This window comes from Copadichromis virginalis, linkage group LG16, assembly GCF_057382275.1.
Source record: "Copadichromis virginalis isolate Kocher_CV1m ecotype Utaka linkage group LG16, C_Virginalis_male_GT1.1, whole genome shotgun sequence".
Classification (NCBI taxonomy): Eukaryota; Metazoa; Chordata; class Actinopteri; order Cichliformes; family Cichlidae; genus Copadichromis; species Copadichromis virginalis.
Genome location: NC_140633.1, coordinates 5,803,595 through 5,820,818, shown reverse-complemented (window position 1 = coordinate 5,820,818; position 17,224 = coordinate 5,803,595). Strand labels below are relative to the sequence as shown.

At 38.2% G+C, this 17,224-nt stretch overlaps 1 long non-coding RNA gene across 1 annotated transcript in view; it reads right to left on the bottom strand.

Annotated features, from left to right (window-relative positions):
• Positions 1-17,224, bottom strand: part of LOC146690153 (uncharacterized) — a 147,173-nt gene extending 129,949 nt beyond the window's left edge. Inside the window, exons 1-2 of the long non-coding RNA XR_014915732.1 lie at positions 16,978-17,224; positions 15,775-15,908 (exon numbers count right to left, since the gene is read on the bottom strand). This is a non-coding gene — a long non-coding RNA (uncharacterized LOC146690153). The remainder of the gene's footprint in view (positions 1-15,774; positions 15,909-16,977) is intronic.

The following is a 17,224-nucleotide window of genomic DNA, read 5'->3' as shown; positions in this document are numbered from 1 at the left end:
CACAGTTTAAAAAGTTTACATCTCTGAGCTTTGAAAGACAAGATGTTGGAAAAAGAACAACGATGGCGACGTTTTGAGGGTAAAATGATGGCTTTAACACTGTGGACACAGCAGCAGTTGAAAGAGAAGTGTTTAAGATGAATCTTGGCAGAGTGAGAGAGAGAGCTCGTTAAGCAGGCAGGTGTGAGCCTGGTTGCTATAGTGACTGCACCCAAGGGCTCCATACACACGTACACAGACATGCACCTCACTTTTGCTGCTTAAAATGAACAGAAAAGTCAGGCCCAAACAAATCGCTCCCAAATGAAAAGTAAAAGTCGTATTGACAAAATTCTTTCACCGTGAGCGACAGCAATGTCTAGTCTACCTAATTCTCAGTTTTCATGTCTGTGGAGTTTATTATATGGACGTGGTGACAGTGGAAAGACACCATGCTCTTCTGATTTTCAAACGAACCTTCTGAGCCATTTTAACATTAGAGTCTATGGAAGAGTTGGAAGGAGGAGGCTGTGCATTGATGACATTTATGAGAGAACCGTAACACCTAGGACAATAGTAAACACATTGGATGAAAGAGGACAGCGATGGCTACGTTTTGAGGGTAAAATCATACCTGTAGAGCAAACGCTGCGGACACAGCAGCAGTTTTAAAAAAGATTTTAAGATTAATTTTTTTGCTCCTCTCACTCTAGCAGTTGAGCTGCCTCACTCTAGCCCCAACATTCCGTCCCATACACACCCATTATAAACTCTGAAACGGGTGAAAAAACATCATGAAACTTAAACTGGAACTGAAGAAAAAGTATAATAGATATTGAAAAGATAAATACAAGTTGAATAGTTGAATGTCTTGTCTTCGTTTTAAAGTTTGAATGGTGGCTCTATGTCAATGTATGTGGAAGTAGTAAGAGTTTAAAAATGAGTAAGTTGAATGAGAATTTGAAGGGTCTCCCCATTGAAATACATGGGAAATTTTTGTTGAATAAAGTTGAATAAAATTAAAAATATAAATGTTAAAAATGAGAAAAGTAGAAGCAGTCATGTCCAAAAGAATAGGAATCTAATGGTGTTTGAATGGTTTTTCTAAGTTGAACGGTTTTGAAGGAGTAGGCTTTCAAAAAACGTACGGAAGAATAAAATAGAACTAGAAAGTGCATTTTCTGAAGAAACTGCAGTGTGAATGCTTGAATCTGAATGTATGCATTGAAATGAAATAATTACTGAATTTAAGTTAAAAATTTTGAATGAGATAAAAAAAAAAACCCGAATTTAACCTGAAAACAAAAGTGCTGAACTGCTAAAAGCTGAAGGTTACACAGAAGAAGAAGTTGGAAAAAAGCTGAAAATGTTTTAATTGTAAATTAGAAAAACCTAAGAAATGAGAAAAGAACATTTAGAGTCAGAAAACATCTGAAAGAATATTAAAAGGTCATATTCTTTGAATCACTGAATGACTAAAATGTGATCCCTCCACTTGGACCCACACAGTTTAAAAAGTTTACATCTCTGAGCTTTGAAAGACAAGATGTTGGAAAAAGAACAACGATGGCGACGTTTTGAGGGTAAAATGATGGCTTTAACACTGTGGACACAGCAGCAGTTGAAAGAGAAGTGTTTAAGATGAATTTTGGCAGAGTGGCAGAGAGAGCTCGTTAAGCAGGCAGGTGTGAGCCTGGTTGCTATAGTGACCGCACCCAATGGCTCCATACACACGGACACAGACATGCACCTCACTTTTGCTGCTTAAAATGAACAGAAAAGTCAGGCCGAAACAAATCGTTCCCAAATGAAAAGTAAAAGTCGTATTGACAAAATTCTTTCACTGTGAGCGACAGCAATGTCTAGTCTACCAAATTCTCAGTTTTCATGTCTGTGGAGTTTATTATATGGACGTGGTGACAGTGGAAAGACGCCATGCTCTTCTGATTTTCAAACGAACCTTCTGAGCCATTTTAACATTAGAGTCTATGGAAGAGTTGGAGGGAGGAGGCTGTGCATTGGTGACATTTATGAAAGAACCATAACACCTAGTACAATAGTAAACACATTGGATGAAAGAGGACAGCCATGGCTACGTTTTGAGGGTAAAATCATACCTGTAGAGCAAACGCTGCGGACACAGCAGCAGTTTTAAAAAAGATTTTAAGATTAATTTTTTTGCTCCTCTCACTCTAGCAGTTGAGCTGTCTCACTCTAGCCCCAACATTCCGTCCCATACACACCCATTATAAACTCTGAAACGGGTGAAAAAACATCATGAAACTTAAACTGGAACTGAAGAAAAAGTATAATAGATATTGAAAAGATAAATACAAGTTGAATAGTTGAATGTCTTGTCTTCGTTTTAAAGTTTGAATGGTGGCTCTATGTCAATGTATGTGGAAGTAGTAAGAGTTTAAAAATGAGTAAGTTGAATGAGAATTTGAAGGGTCTCCCCATTGAAATACATGGGAAATTTTTGTTGAATAAAGTTGAATAAAATTAAAAATATAAATGTTAAAAATGAGAAAAATAGAAGCAGTCATGTCCAAAATAATAGGAATCTAACGATGTTTGAATGGTTTTTCTAAGTTGAACGGTTTTGAAGGAGTAGGCTTTCAAAAAACGTACGGAATAAGAAAATATAATAACTAGAAAGTGCATTTTCTGAAGAAACTGCAGTGTGAATGCTTGAATCTGAATGTATGGACTGAAATGAATTAATTGCTGAATTTTGAGTTAAAAATTTTGAATGAGATAAAAAAAAAAAAAAAACAAAAACCCGAATTTAACCTGAAAACAAAAGTGCTGAACTGCTAAAAGCTGAAGGTTACACAGAAGAAGAAGTTGGAAAAAAGCTGAAAATGTTTTAAATGTAAATTAGAAAACCCTAAGAAATGAGAAAAGAACATTTAGAGTCAGAAAACATCTGAATGAATATTAAAAGGTCATATTCTTTGAATCACTGAATGACTAAAATGTGATCCCTCTACTTGGACCCACACAGTTTAAAAAGTTTACATCTCTGAGCTTTGAAAGACAAGATGTTGGAAAAAGAACAACGATGGCGACGTTTTGAGGGTAAAATGATGGCTTTAACACTGTGGACACAGCAGCAGTTGAAAGAGAAGTGTTTAAGATGAATCTTGGCAGAGAGAGAGAGAGAGCTCATTAAGCAGGCAGGTGTGAGCCTGGTTGCTATAGTGACCGCACCCAAGGGCTCCATACACACGTACACAGACATGCGCCTCACTTTTGCTGCTTAAAATGAACAGAAAAGTCAGGCCGAAACAAATCGCTCCCAAATGAAAAGTAAAAGTCGTATTGACAAAATTCTTTCACCGTGAGCGACAGCAATGTCTAGTCTACCTAATTCTCAGTTTTCATGCCTGTGGAGCTTATTATATGGACGTGGTGACAGTGGAAAGACACCATGCTCTTCTGATTTTCAAACGAACCTTCTGAGCCATTTTAACATTAGAGTCTATGGAACAGTTGGAGGGAGGAGGCTGTGCATTGGTGGCATTTATGAAAGAACCATAACACCTAGTACAATAGTAAACACATTGGATGAAAGAGGACAGCGATGGCTACGTTTTGAGGGTAAAATCATACCTGTAGAGCAAACGCTGCGGACACAGCAGCAGTTTTAAAAAAGATTTTAAGATTAATTTTTTTGCTCCTCTCACTCTAGCAGTTGAGCTGTCTCACTCTAGCCCCAACATTCCGTCCCATACACACCCATTATAAACTCTGAAACGGGTGAAAAAACATCATGAAACTTAAACTGGAACTGAAGAAAAAGTATAATAGATATTGAAAAGATAAATACAAGTTGAATAGTTGAATGTCTTGTCTTCGTTTTAAAGTTTGAATGGTGGCTCTATGTCAACGTATGTGGAAGTAGTAGGAGTTTAAAAATGAGTAAGTTGAATGAGAATTTGAAGGGTCTCCCCATTGAAATACATGGGAAATTTTTGTTGAATAAAGTTGAATAAAATTAAAAATATAAATGTTAAAAATGAGAAAAGTAGAAGCAGTCATGTCCAAAATAATAGGAATCTAATGGTGTTTGAATGGTTTTTCTAAGTTGAACGGTTTTGAAGGAGTAGGAGTACAAAAAACGTACGGAATAGATAAAATATAATAATAATAAAGATTAGAAGAACAATACTGTGAATGCTTTTCAAGCATTCACACTAATAAAGATTAGAAGAACAATACTGTGAATGCTTTTCAAGCATTCACACTAATAAAGATTAGAAGAACAATACTGTGAATGCTTTTCAAGCATTCACACTAATAAAGATTAGAAGAACAATACTGTGAATGCTTTTCAAGCATTCACACTAATAAGCAGACCTCAGTGCAAGAAAGAGTCTTTCCAACACGGAAAAAGCAAAGAGGCCAACTTTGACATTAAAAGGTCTTCAAACAAGTACAAGATATTTACAATAAGCAGACCTCGGTGCAAGAAAGAGTCTTTCCAACACTGAAAAAGCACAGAGGCCAACTTTGACATTAAAAGGTGTAAAATCAAGTACAAGATATTTACAATAAGCAGACCTCAGTGCAAGAAAGAGTCTTTCCAACACTGAAAAAGCACAGAGGCCAACTTTGACATGAAAAGGTGTAAAAATCAAGTACAAGATATTTACAATAAGCAGACCTCAGTGCAAGAAAGAGTCTTTCAGACACGGAAAGAGCACAGAGGCCAACTTTGACATTAAAAGGTGTTCAAACAAGTACAAGATATTTACAATAAGCAGCCCTCAGTGCAAGAAAGAGTCTTTCCAACACTGATAAGCACAGAGGCCAACTTTGACATGAAAAGGTGTAAAAATCAAGTACAAGATATTTACAATAAGCAGACCTCAGTGCAAGAAAGAGTCTTTCAGACACGGAAAGAGCACAGAGGCCAACTTTGACATTAAAAGGTGTTCAAACAAGTACAAGATATTTACAATAAGCAGCCCTCAGTGCAAGAAAGAGTCTTTCCAACACTGATAAGCACAGAGGCCAACTTTGACATTAAAAGGTGTTCAAACAAGTACAAGATATTTACACTAAGCAGCCCTCAGTGCAAGAAAGAGTCTTTCCAACACTGATAAGCACAGAGGCCAACTTTGACATTAAAAGGTGTAAAATCAAGTACAAGATATTTACAATAAGCAGCCCTCAGTGCAAGAAAGAGTCTTTCCAACACTGATAAGCACAGAGGCCAACTTTGACATTAAAAGGTGTAAAATCAAGTACAAGATATTTACAATAAGCAGACCTCAGTGCAAGAAAGAGTCTTTCCAACACTGAAAAAGCACAGAGGCCAACTTTAACATTAAAAGGTCTTCAAACAAGTACAAGACATTTACAATAAGCAGCCCTCAGTGCAAGAAAGAGTCTTTCTAACACTGCAGAAGCACAGAGGCCAACTTTGACATGAAAAGCTGTTCAAACAAGTACAAGATATTTACAATAAGCAGACCTCAGTGCAAGAAAGAGTCTTTCCAACACTGAAAAAGCACAGAGGCCAACTTTGACATTAAAAGGTGTAAAAATCAAGTACAAGATATTTACAATAAGCAGACCTCAGTGCAAGAAAGAGTCTTTCCAACACTGATAAGCACAGAGGCCAACTTTGACATTAAAAGATGTTCAAACAAGTACAAGATATTTACAATAAGCAGACCTCAGTGCAAGAAAGAGTCTTTCCAACACTGAAAAAGCACAGAGGCCAACTTTGACATGAAAAGGTGTAAAAACAAGTACAAGATATTTACAATAAGCAGACTTCGGTGCAAGAAAGAGTCTTTCCATCACTGATAAGCTCAGAGGCCAACTTTGACATGAAAAGGTGTAAAAACAAGTACAAGATATTTACAATAAGCAGACCTCAGTGCAAGAAAGAGCCTTTCCAACACTGATAAGCACAGAGGCCAACTTTGACATTAAAAGGTATAAAAACAAGTACAATATATTCACAATAAGCAGACCTCAGTGCAAGAAAGAGTCTTTCTAACACTGATAAGCACAGAGGCCAACTTTGACATTAAAAGGTGTTCAAACAAGTACAAGATATTTACAATAAGCAGACCTCAGTGCAAGAAAGAGTCTTTCCAACACGGAAAAAGCAAAGAGGCCAACTTTAACATTAAAAGGTGTTCAAACAAGTACAAGATATTTACAATAAGCAGCCCTCAGTGCAAGAAAGAGTCTTTCTAACACTGCAGAAGCACAGAGGCCAACTTTGACATGAAAAGGTCTTCAAACAAGTACAAGATATTTACAATAAGCAGACCTCAGTGCAAGAAAGAGTCTTTCTAACACTGCAGAAGCACAGAGGCCAACTTTGACATGAAAAGGTGTTCAAACAAGTACAATATATTCACAATAAGCAGACCTCAGTGCAAGAAAGAGTCTTTCCAACACTGATAAGCACAGAGGCCAACTTTGACATTAAAAGGTATAAAAACAAGTACAATATATTCACAATAAGCAGACCTCAGTGCAAGAAAGAGTCTTTCTAACACTGATAAGCACAGAGGCCAACTTTGACATTAAAAGGTGTTCAAACAAGTACAAGATATTTACAATAAGCAGACCTCAGTGCAAGAAAGAGTCTTTCCAACACTGATAAGCACAGAGGCCAACTTTGACATTAAAAGGTGTTCAAACAAGTACAAGATATTTACAATAAGCAGACCTCAGTGCAAGAAAGAGTCTTTCCAACACTGATAAGCACAGAGGCCAACTTTGACATGAAAAGGTATAAAAACAAGTACAATATATTCACAATAAGCAGACCTCAGTGCAAGAAAGAGTCTTTCTAACACTGATAAGCACAGAGGCCAACTTTGACATTAAAAGGTATAAAAACAAGTACAATATATTCACAATAAGCAGACCTCAGTGCAAGAAAGAGTCTTTCTAACACTGATAAGCACAGAGGCCAACTTTGACATTAAAAGGTGTTCAAACAAGTACAAGATATTTACAATAAGCAGACCTCAGTGCAAGAAAGAGTCTTTCTAACACTGATAAGCACAGAGGCCAACTTTGACATTAAAAGGTGTTCAAACAAGTACAAGATATTTACAATAAGCAGACCTCAGTGCAAGAAAGAGTCTTTCCAACACTGATAAGCACAGAGGCCATCTTTGACATGAAAAGGTGTAAAAATCAAGTACAAGATATTTACAATAAGCAGACCTCAGTGCAAGAAAGAGCCTTTCCAACACTGATAAGCACAGAGGCCAACTTTGACATGAAAAGGTGTAAAAACAAGTACAAGATATTTACAATAAGCAGACCTCAGTGCAAGAAAGAGTCTTTCCATCACTGATAAGCTCAGAGGCCAACTTTGACATGAAAAGGTGTAAAAACAAGTACAAGATATTTACAATAAGCAGACCTCAGTGCAAGAAAGAGTCTTTCCAACACTGCAGAAGCACAGAGGCCAACTTTGACATTAAAAGGTGTAAAATCAAGTACAAGATATTTACAATAAGCAGACCTCAGTGCAAGAAAGAGTCTTTCCAACACTGATAAGGTCAGAGGCCAACTTTGACATAAAAGGTGTAAAAACAAGTACAAGATATTTACAATAAGCAGACCTCAGTGCAAGAAAGAGTCTTTCCAACACTGAAAAAGCACAGAGGCCAACTTTGACATGAAAAGGTGTAAAAACAAGTACAAGATATTAACAATAAGCAGACCTCAGTGCAAGAAAGAGTCTTTTCAACACTGATAAGCACAGAGGCCAACTTTGACATTAAAAGGTGTAAAAACAAGTACAAGATATTTACAATAAGCAGACCTCAGTGCAAGAAAGAGTCTTTCCAACACTGATAAGGTCAGAGGCCAACTTTGACATAAAAGGTGTAAAAACAAGTACAAGATATTTACAATAAGCAGACCTCAGTGCAAGAAAGAGCCTTTCCAACACTGATAAGCACAGAGGCCAACTTTGACATTAAAAGGTGTTCAAACAAGTACAAGATATTTACAATAAGCAGACCTCAGTGCAAGAAAGAGTCTTTCCAACACTGAAAAAGCACAGAGGCCAACTTTGACATGAAAAGGTGTAAAATCAAGTACAAGATATTTACAATAAGCAGACCTCGGTGCAAGAAAGAGTCTTTCCAACACTGATAAGCACAGAGGCCAACTTTGACATTAAAAGGTGTTCAAACAAGTACAAGATATTTACAATAAGCAGACCTCAGTGCAAGAAAGAGTCTTTCCAACACTGAAAAAGCACAGAGGCCAACTTTGACATTAAAAGGTGTAAAAACAAGTACAAGATATTTACAATAAGCAGACCTCAGTGCAAGAAAGAGTCTTTCCAACACTGAAAAAGCACAGAGGCCAACTTTGACATTAAAAGGTGTTCAAACAAGTACAAGATATTTACAATAAGCAGACCTCAGTGCAAGAAAGAGTCTTTCCAACACGGAAAAAGCAAAGAGGCCAACTTTGACATTAAAAGGTGTTCAAATAAGTACAAGATATTTACAATAAGCAGACCTCAGTGCAAGAAAGAGTCTTTCCAACACTGATAAGCACAGAGGCCAACTTTGACATTAAAAGGTGTTCAAACAAGTACAAGATATTTACAATAAGCAGACCTCAGTGCAAGAAAGAGTCTTTCCAACACTGAAAAAGCACAGAGGCCAACTTTGACATTAAAAGGTGTAAAATCAAGTACAAGATATTTACAATAAGCAGACCTCAGTGCAAGAAAGAGTCTTTCCAACACGGAAAAAGCAAAGAGGCAAACTTTGACATGAAAAGGTGTTCAAACAAGTACAAGATATTTACAATAAGCAGACCTCAGTGCAAGAAAGAGTCTTTCTAACACTGAAAAAGCACAGAGGCCAACTTTGACATTAAAAGGTGTTCAAACAAGTACAAGATATTTACAATAAGCAGACCTCAGTGCAAGAAAGAGTCTTTCCAACACTGAAAAAGCACAGAGGCCAACTTTGACATTAAAAGTTGTTCAAACAAGTACAAGATATTTACAATAAGCAGACCTCAGTGCAAGAAAGAGTCTTTCCAACACTGAAAAAGCACAGAGGCCAACTTTGACATTAAAAGGTGTTCAAACAAGTACAAGATATTTACAATAAGCAGACCTCAGTGAAAGAAAGAGTCTTTCCAACACTGAAAAAGCAAAGAGGCCAACTTTGACATTAAAAGGTGTTCAAACAAGTACAAGATATTTACAATAAGCAGACCTTAGTGCAAGAAAGAGTCTTTCCAACACTGATAAGCACAGAGGCCAACTTTGACATTAAAAGGTGTTCAAATAAGTACAAGATATTTACAATAAGCAGACCTCAGTGCAAGAAAGAGTCTTTCCAACACTGATAAGCACAGAGGCCAACTTTAACATTAAAAGGTGTAAAAACAAGTACAAGATATTTACAATAAGCAGACCTCAGTGCAAGAAAGAGTCTTTCCAACACTGACAAGCACAGAGGCCAACTTTGACATTAAAAGGTGTAAAAACAAGTACAAGATATTTACAATAAGCAGACCTCAGTGCAAGAAAGAGTCTTTCTAACACTGAGGAAGCGCAGAGGCCAACTTTGACATTAAAAGGTGTAAAAACAAGTACAAGATATTTACAATAAGCAGACCTCAGTGCAAGAAAGAGTCTTTCCAACACTGAAAAAGCACAGAGGCCAACTTTGACATTAAAAGGTGTTCAAACAAGTACAAGATATTTACAATAAGCAGACCTCAGTGCAAGAAAGAGTCTTTCCAACACTGACAAGCGCAGAGGCCAACTTTGACATGAAAAGGTGTTCAAACAAGTACAAGATATTTACAATAAGCAGACCTCATTGCAAGAAAGAGTCTTTCCAACACTGATAAGCACAGAGGCCAACTTTGACATTAAAAGGTGTTCAAACAAGTACAAGATATTTACAATAAGCAGACCTCAGTGCAAGAAAGAGTCTTTCCAACACTGATAAGCACAGAGGCCAACTTTGACATTAAAAGGTGTTCAAACAAGTACAAGATATTTACAATAAGCAGACCTCAGTGCAAGAAAGAGTCTTTCCAACACTGAAAAATCACAGAGACCAACTTTGACATTAAAAGGTGTAAAAACAAGTACAAGTGTTAACTCAAAATACACGACGTCGTACTCTCAGTCATAGCGCTTTATTTGTTCCGCCATTTTTCATACGGACAACAACAACAACCCTTCGCGGGCTACAGTACTCTCGCGATAAAATAGAAAATAACAAGTTAACAATCTCCCTCTTTCTTAAAATAAAATAAAATAAAAGTATAAACACACCCCTGTAAACATTTGTATACATATATGTATATATTTATATAAACAAAAAAAAATTTTCAAAAGTGCTTTGCTTTACTTAAAGCATACTATCATTGCACACAATAAACAATGGTACATTTGAATGCAAAGACAACTTTGTAAACAAAGGATTACAGTATCCAGAGTCCTTCATCTAGCGCCTTTAGAAGGGTTAAAGGTGAAACTCCCTTGTTTGTCAGACAATCAGCAAGTTGAGATTTTGAATCTGACCAACAAACCTGTCTGATTTTCTTGCCTTGTATGAGCTCTTTAATGCTGCTCATTTCTAGCCCCAGTCTCTTCTCTGTAACCTGCTTAGTAGACTTGAGTGCATCAAACAAGGAATGATTATCAGTCACACAGATCAAAGGAAGAGCGTTTAGACCAGTGTTACCAGTTGTAAGCTCAGAAAAAAGTGTTGCCAGGAAGACTGCACTGTCTATTCCATCTGACATGGCAAGAGTTTCTCCTGCCAGTGTACTTCTGACCACGCGCCTGATTTTTTTAGACTGCCAGAAGAGAGGACAAAACTTTCCTCCTTTACCCATAAGGACGATTAATGCCCCTCCTTGAGTACCGCCATCAGGAAGGTTGCCAAATGAAGCATCACTGATATGCCAGATCCTCACTGTTACCCAAGTGCTGAAACTTAAGAGTCACTTTCTCTGCCTTAAGTTTACGGATTACTTTGTTCACTTCATGAATAGACTGTACAGTTGCATCTTTGATATTAGATCCAAGGCTACATGTGTCAAACATAACATCAGGCCTTGTTTGTTTGGCAACCCACAAAATCTGTCCTATTTTTGACCTGAGTTGCTCACGTTCTGTTTCACTTAAGGAAGCCTCCCTCTGTACAGCCCGTGCTGCTTGTAACTGAACCGGTTGTAGGTTGTCAATGTAAAGTTGTTGATGCACCTCTATTACATCATTAACTGTACAAATGTCCATACCAACATAAGAAAAGCTGTCATGTTCTTCACGGCCCACAAGGAAGGTAGATTTCAGTACAGGAATGATATGAGTTGCAAAGTGACTTGAACCAGCCCAAAGGAAATCATCAACGTGACATGCAAGCACTCCTGTAACCTCAGATTGTTCATTCTGCCAATAGAACACTGCAGGATCAACCTGTGATATTTTACCACCAGTTTTGAGCATAATGTCTTTGACCTTATTGTACCAATAAAGTGAAGCATCTGCAAGTCCATAAACACACTTTTTCAGTTTCCATAGAACATTGTCCTTGCCAGCTTCAGGTGGGGGACGAAGATAGATGCCTCTTGACAGTTCCATTCCCTGCAAGAAGGCAGATTTAATGTCCATTGAATTTACTCTCCACTTGTTTTGACATATCACAGCTAGCACCAGTCTGAGGGACTCAGACGCACATGTTGGAGTCTTTCTGTAGTTCTTTAGTATTTACCTCTTCAAACCCCCGTGCCACAAGTCGAGCCTTTGGGACAACACCATTAGTAGTTTCTTTGAGTGTACAGACCCATCTAGTAGACAGACATTTTTGACCCAGGTCTTTCACTTCATCAAACACACCATTACTTTGCCAGCTCTCAATCTCCTGCTGCTTAGCAGAATCAAAGGAAATATCTTTTGTTATGAGTACATCTGCATCTCTGTTTTCACCTTCACTACCATCATGCTCAAGATATTGCACATTGTACCAGTTTTTGTATTGCCCTTTTGCTTTTCCCGCTCTGCCTAGCACTCTGGCTGTGTGTTGAACACCGTTGTCTCTGTTGGTAAAAGCAATCAGCTGTCCTGATCTTAATTTTACATTTGCAGAGACGTGATCAGTGGGTGTAGAGGGCTCATTTGCAGTTTGTGTGACAGACATGTTTTCTGTAGTGTTGGTTTCTCTGTCAATAGTGATGTCTTCTTCCTCACTAATACTCTGTTCACCATCGGGTGTGTCAGTGTCATCATTTTCAACTGCGTCTTTGTTGTCATCATCAGTAGTACTGTGTGGTATTTGTTTATCTCCAGTCTGTGAATCCACTTTAGTCAATCTTGACTGGTGTACTCTTACAAGAGTCCCCCCATGTCTTACAAATACAACAGTTCCATCCTGCCCAATAACTACACCTGGACCCTTCCACTCTGTACAGTCGACTCGTTTGTAGTATACTTTATCTCCTGCCTCATATTTGTCATCTGTAGGCCTAAGTTGTTTGCGTAGTGCTCTCCTGATCCTTTCTGAACACTCTGCCTCAGTAAATGCTTTCCTGGAAGCTACTCTTGCACTTACAGTTGTGCCCTCTAAGGCAGGTGGCTTATCCATCAACACAGAAGGAAGGTTGGGGTTTTGGCCAAACACAAGTTGATGTGGACTATAACCATGTACATTAAGCATACTGTTTTTGGCCATAAGGGCCCAGTCTAGCGCAGTGTGCCAGTCACATCCACGTTCCTTTTTTACCTTCAGGAGGATTTCTGTAAGTGTCATGTTATGTCTCTCCAGTAGTCCGTTGCTCCAGGGACTATACCCCGCCGTTGTTTTTACCTCAATGTTGAAGTTTTCAGCCATGTCCCGAATGTCTGTGTTGTTGAACTCTCCGCCGTTGTCTGTGTAGAGCCGTCTGGGGGCACCGTGAATGCTTATCCAGGTGTGAATGAAGGAGTTGATGATCTCTGCAGCTTTCTTTGTCTTTACGATGCTGCCGGCACTGAAGCGTGTGAAGTGGTCGATGATGTGAAGGTACCACACATTGGGCTCCAGCTCATGTAGATCCATCGCTACTGTCTCATTATACTCAGAAGCCAGGGGTAGACCAACAGCAGGTCTCGGCTTGGTTTTGCAATATTTCTGACAAATGTCACAGTCATGAACTATCTCTTGTAGAATAACTGCACATTGTTTATCTGTATTGCCAGAGCTTTGGATGAGCCTCAATAACCTCTCTGCAGATGCATGACCAAACTGCTTATGAAGTTTCACAAGGACTTTCTGTTTCTCTTTTGTAGACATTTCAGCAGTTACCATGAGAACTTCATTTTCATTGCAACTTTCTGTAGTATTTTCATCTCTAATGTCCACGCAATAGTGTCCCGAACTAGTGAGCTCTAGAGGAACAGGCTGCTTGAACATGACAACACTGTCATTCTCCATGTCTAGAACAGTCCCTGCTTTCTTGAGAGACGTTTTGCTCAGTAGTAGTGGAATGTCAACAGGAACTACTTCACTTTCAATGTCACATTTTGTTTGTCCAATTTTGGCTGGAAGTTTCACTTTTCTGCTGGAATACACTACAATACCATCCCCAAAGCGAAATGGTCTGGAGCTGGGGGTTTCTGATTGCAACAGCTTGTTTACTTGGCCTTGGCTGAGGTCACGCATGTAACTATCTAGCCACTTCTGACCACAAACTGTACGTGTACATGCAGTATCAATAATGGTTGACCCCAGTGCCTCAGTCAGGAAAATTTCAGCGTCTGTCATTGAGGCTTTAGTGTACAAAGTAATGTTACACTCCTCCACTTTTTCATCCGGTTATAACGCTGTTCAAAGTCTATAATGTAGTCTGCCATGGACACGCTGTGGTTCTTTGCAATGGAGTCAAAACACGAGTAGGCTTCATAAGCGCGGTCTTTCTCTTCTCTCTGAAACACCGCGTCAAGTTTTGCAAGCAGTATTTCCATACCGTAATCTTTGTCCAAATCTTCTGCGGGTATCTCCATGGCCGTTTCTCTGGCTCTTCCCTCAAGGCCCAGCACCACCGCGAGTGCCTGTTTCTTTTTATCCAGCTCCGTAACTCGTCTCCAGATGTTGACTTCATTCTTCCAGCATTCGTATGGCCTGGCTTCATCAAGCTTTGGTGGTACTTTGTAATTGGAAACCATCCTCTGCTACCAATGTTAACTCAAAAGACACGACGTCGTACTCTCATTCACAGCGCTTTATTCATTCCGCCATTTTTCATACGGACAACAACAACAACCCTTCGCGGGCAACAGTACTCTCGCGATAAAACAGAAAATAACAAGTTAACACAATATATTTACAATAAGCAGACCTCAGTGCAAGAAAGAGTCTTTCCACCAATGAAAAAGCACAAAGGCCAACTTTGAAATTCAAAGGTGTAAAAACAAGTACAAGATATTTGCAATAAGCAGACCTCGGTTCAAGAAAGAGTCTTTCTAACACTGATAAGCACAGAGGCCAACTTTGACATTAAAAGGTGTAAAAACAAGTACAAGATATTTACAATAAGCAGACCTCAGTGCAAGAAAGAGTCTTTCCAACACTGAAAAAGCACAGAGGCCAACTTTGACATTAAAAGGTGTAAAAACAAGTACAAGATATTTACAATAAGCAGACCTCAGTGCAAGAAAGAGTCTTTCTAACACTGAAAAAGCACAGAGGCCAACTTTGACATTAAAAGGTCTTCAAACAAGTACAAGATATTTACAATAAGCAGACCTCAGTGCAAGAAAGAGTCTTTCCAACACTGAAAAAGCACAGAGGCCAACTTTGACATTAAAAGGTGTAAAAACAAGTACAAGATATTTACAATAAGCAGACCTCAGTGCAAGAAAGAGTCTTTCCAACACTGAAAAAGCACAAAGGCCAACTTTGACATGAAAAGGTGTTCAAACAAGTACAAGATATTTACAATAAGCAGACCTCAGTGCAAGAAAGAGTCTTTCCAACACTGAAAAAGCACAAAGGCCAACTTTGACATGAAAAGGTGTTCAAACAAGTACAAGATATTTACAATAAGCAGACCTCAGTGCAAGAAAGTGTCTTTCCAACACTGAAAAAGCACAAAGGCCAACTTTGACATGAAAAGGTGTTCAAACAAGTACAAGATATTTACAATAAGCAGACCTCAGTGCAAGAAAGTGTCTTTCCAACACTGATAAGCACAGAGGCCAACTTTGACATTAAAAGGTGTAAATACAAGTACAAGATATTTACAATAAGCAGACCTCAGTGCAAGAAAGAGTCTTTCCAACACTGAAAAAGCACAGAGGCCAACTTTGACATGAAAAGGTGTTCAAACAAGTACAAGATATTTACAATAAGCAGACCTCAGTGCAAGAAAGTGTCTTTCCAACACTGAAAAAGCACAAAGGCCAACTTTGACATGAAAAGGTGTTCAAACAAGTACAAGATATTTACAATAAGCAGACCTCAGTGCAAGAAAGTGTCTTTCCAACACTGAAAAAGCACAAAGGCCAACTTTGACATGAAAAGGTGTTCAAACAAGTACAAGATATTTACAATAAGCAGACCTCAGTGCAAGAAAGTGTCTTTCCAACACTGATAAGCACAGAGGCCAACTTTGACATTAAAAGGTGTAAATACAAGTACAAGATATTTACAATAAGCAGACCTCAGTGCAAGAAAGCAAGGTGGGGAGGGGGTACTCACCTTCCACTTCACTGACACGCATCAGCATCCAGTTCTTCATGAGAAGAGGGGGAGGATGAGAGGGCGATGTACTCACCTTTACTGACACGCACGGTATCAGTGTCCCACGCTTCATCAGAAGAGATGGCGCTCAGGAGACTGTCATCAAGGATCCTGATGACTTCAGAAAGGTCTCGTTCTTGGGACGTTCAACAATGTAGTCAAGACAGCCTGTAAGGAAACAAAGTTTAAAATAACAGTAGGAATGTAGTAAGCACCCAGTGCTAAAGCTACAGGCTACATTCATATCAGACTGAATGACACTTTACTTGTTCATGTGAGAAGAAAACAAGATTTCAACTATGTCCACAATCATTAAGTGAAGCATCCAAATCTCTGCCAAGGCAGCTCACTCTGTGCACACTACACTTTTAAGGTAACAGTATTGTATTTTGTATACATTCATTTTGTTTATTTGTTCTTTTTAAACCTTTATGCAAACACTACGTTGGACTAGGTCATGGATAATAGGTACTGATTTGTAAAGAACTGGACATGAATAGCATACTGCAGAAAATCCATAAATAATTTAGCAGCTCATTCTCATATTTTTTTTAATTCTTTCATTAACGATGTAAAATATAACGAAACATTTAATCTCCCCATGTACCAATTCCATGTCCTAAATATTGCTAATGCAAAAAAGGCAGTAGAACTCCACACACAATTTTAAAAATAAAACACATTTTTGTAACAGTTTGACTTTATGATTATTTTTGACTATGATTGATGTTTTAATATTCTTTTTTATATTATTTCATTTTATTTTATTTATCATCGCATATGTAGCTGGGGAAAAGTTATAGTTTATTCAAATGAAGCCTTTGAGAAGAAAATGATGTCAGGACCTACAGGGGACCTGGTGTGTTTACTCCTATATGTCCTAACATTGTGAGGAGATGCTGTTACCATAGAAACCGATATACACATATACATATGTATATTTGGGGAGGGGGGCATTTTACGAATTTTAAGCTAATTTTAACCATTTCATTGGAAAAAAGTGTCAAATTTGAAGGCTTCAAATCAAAGTAAAACCTTTTTTCACATTCATACACCAGTCGGTAATAAATTCTACACCTCTCCTGGAAAATTTAAAGCATAAAAGCGATTTGCCAGGAAAAGTCTTAGAACACACTTATTTTGATCACATTAAAACGTGATATTCACACTGGAACCTGTAAAATTACTATAGTCATCTAGTGATTCTTGAAATAATTGAAGAAATTTTGAAATGTACCTGGTGGCTGTCGACGAGTCGGGGTCCACGATCTTCAAGCTTTGCTGTTATGATGAAACACAAGTACAAAAGATCCAAAGATGCAGTAGTTGTTGTTGCTTTGTAGTAAAATCCGCTTTCTGTAGAAATATTCTCCAAAAGTTATCTTTCCACAAGCTGAGCTTGGAGCAGGTCAAGACAAATCCAAGAGCAAGTGTAAAGGAACAGCTGGAACCTTGCGCAGCATTCATATACCAACAGCCTGCAT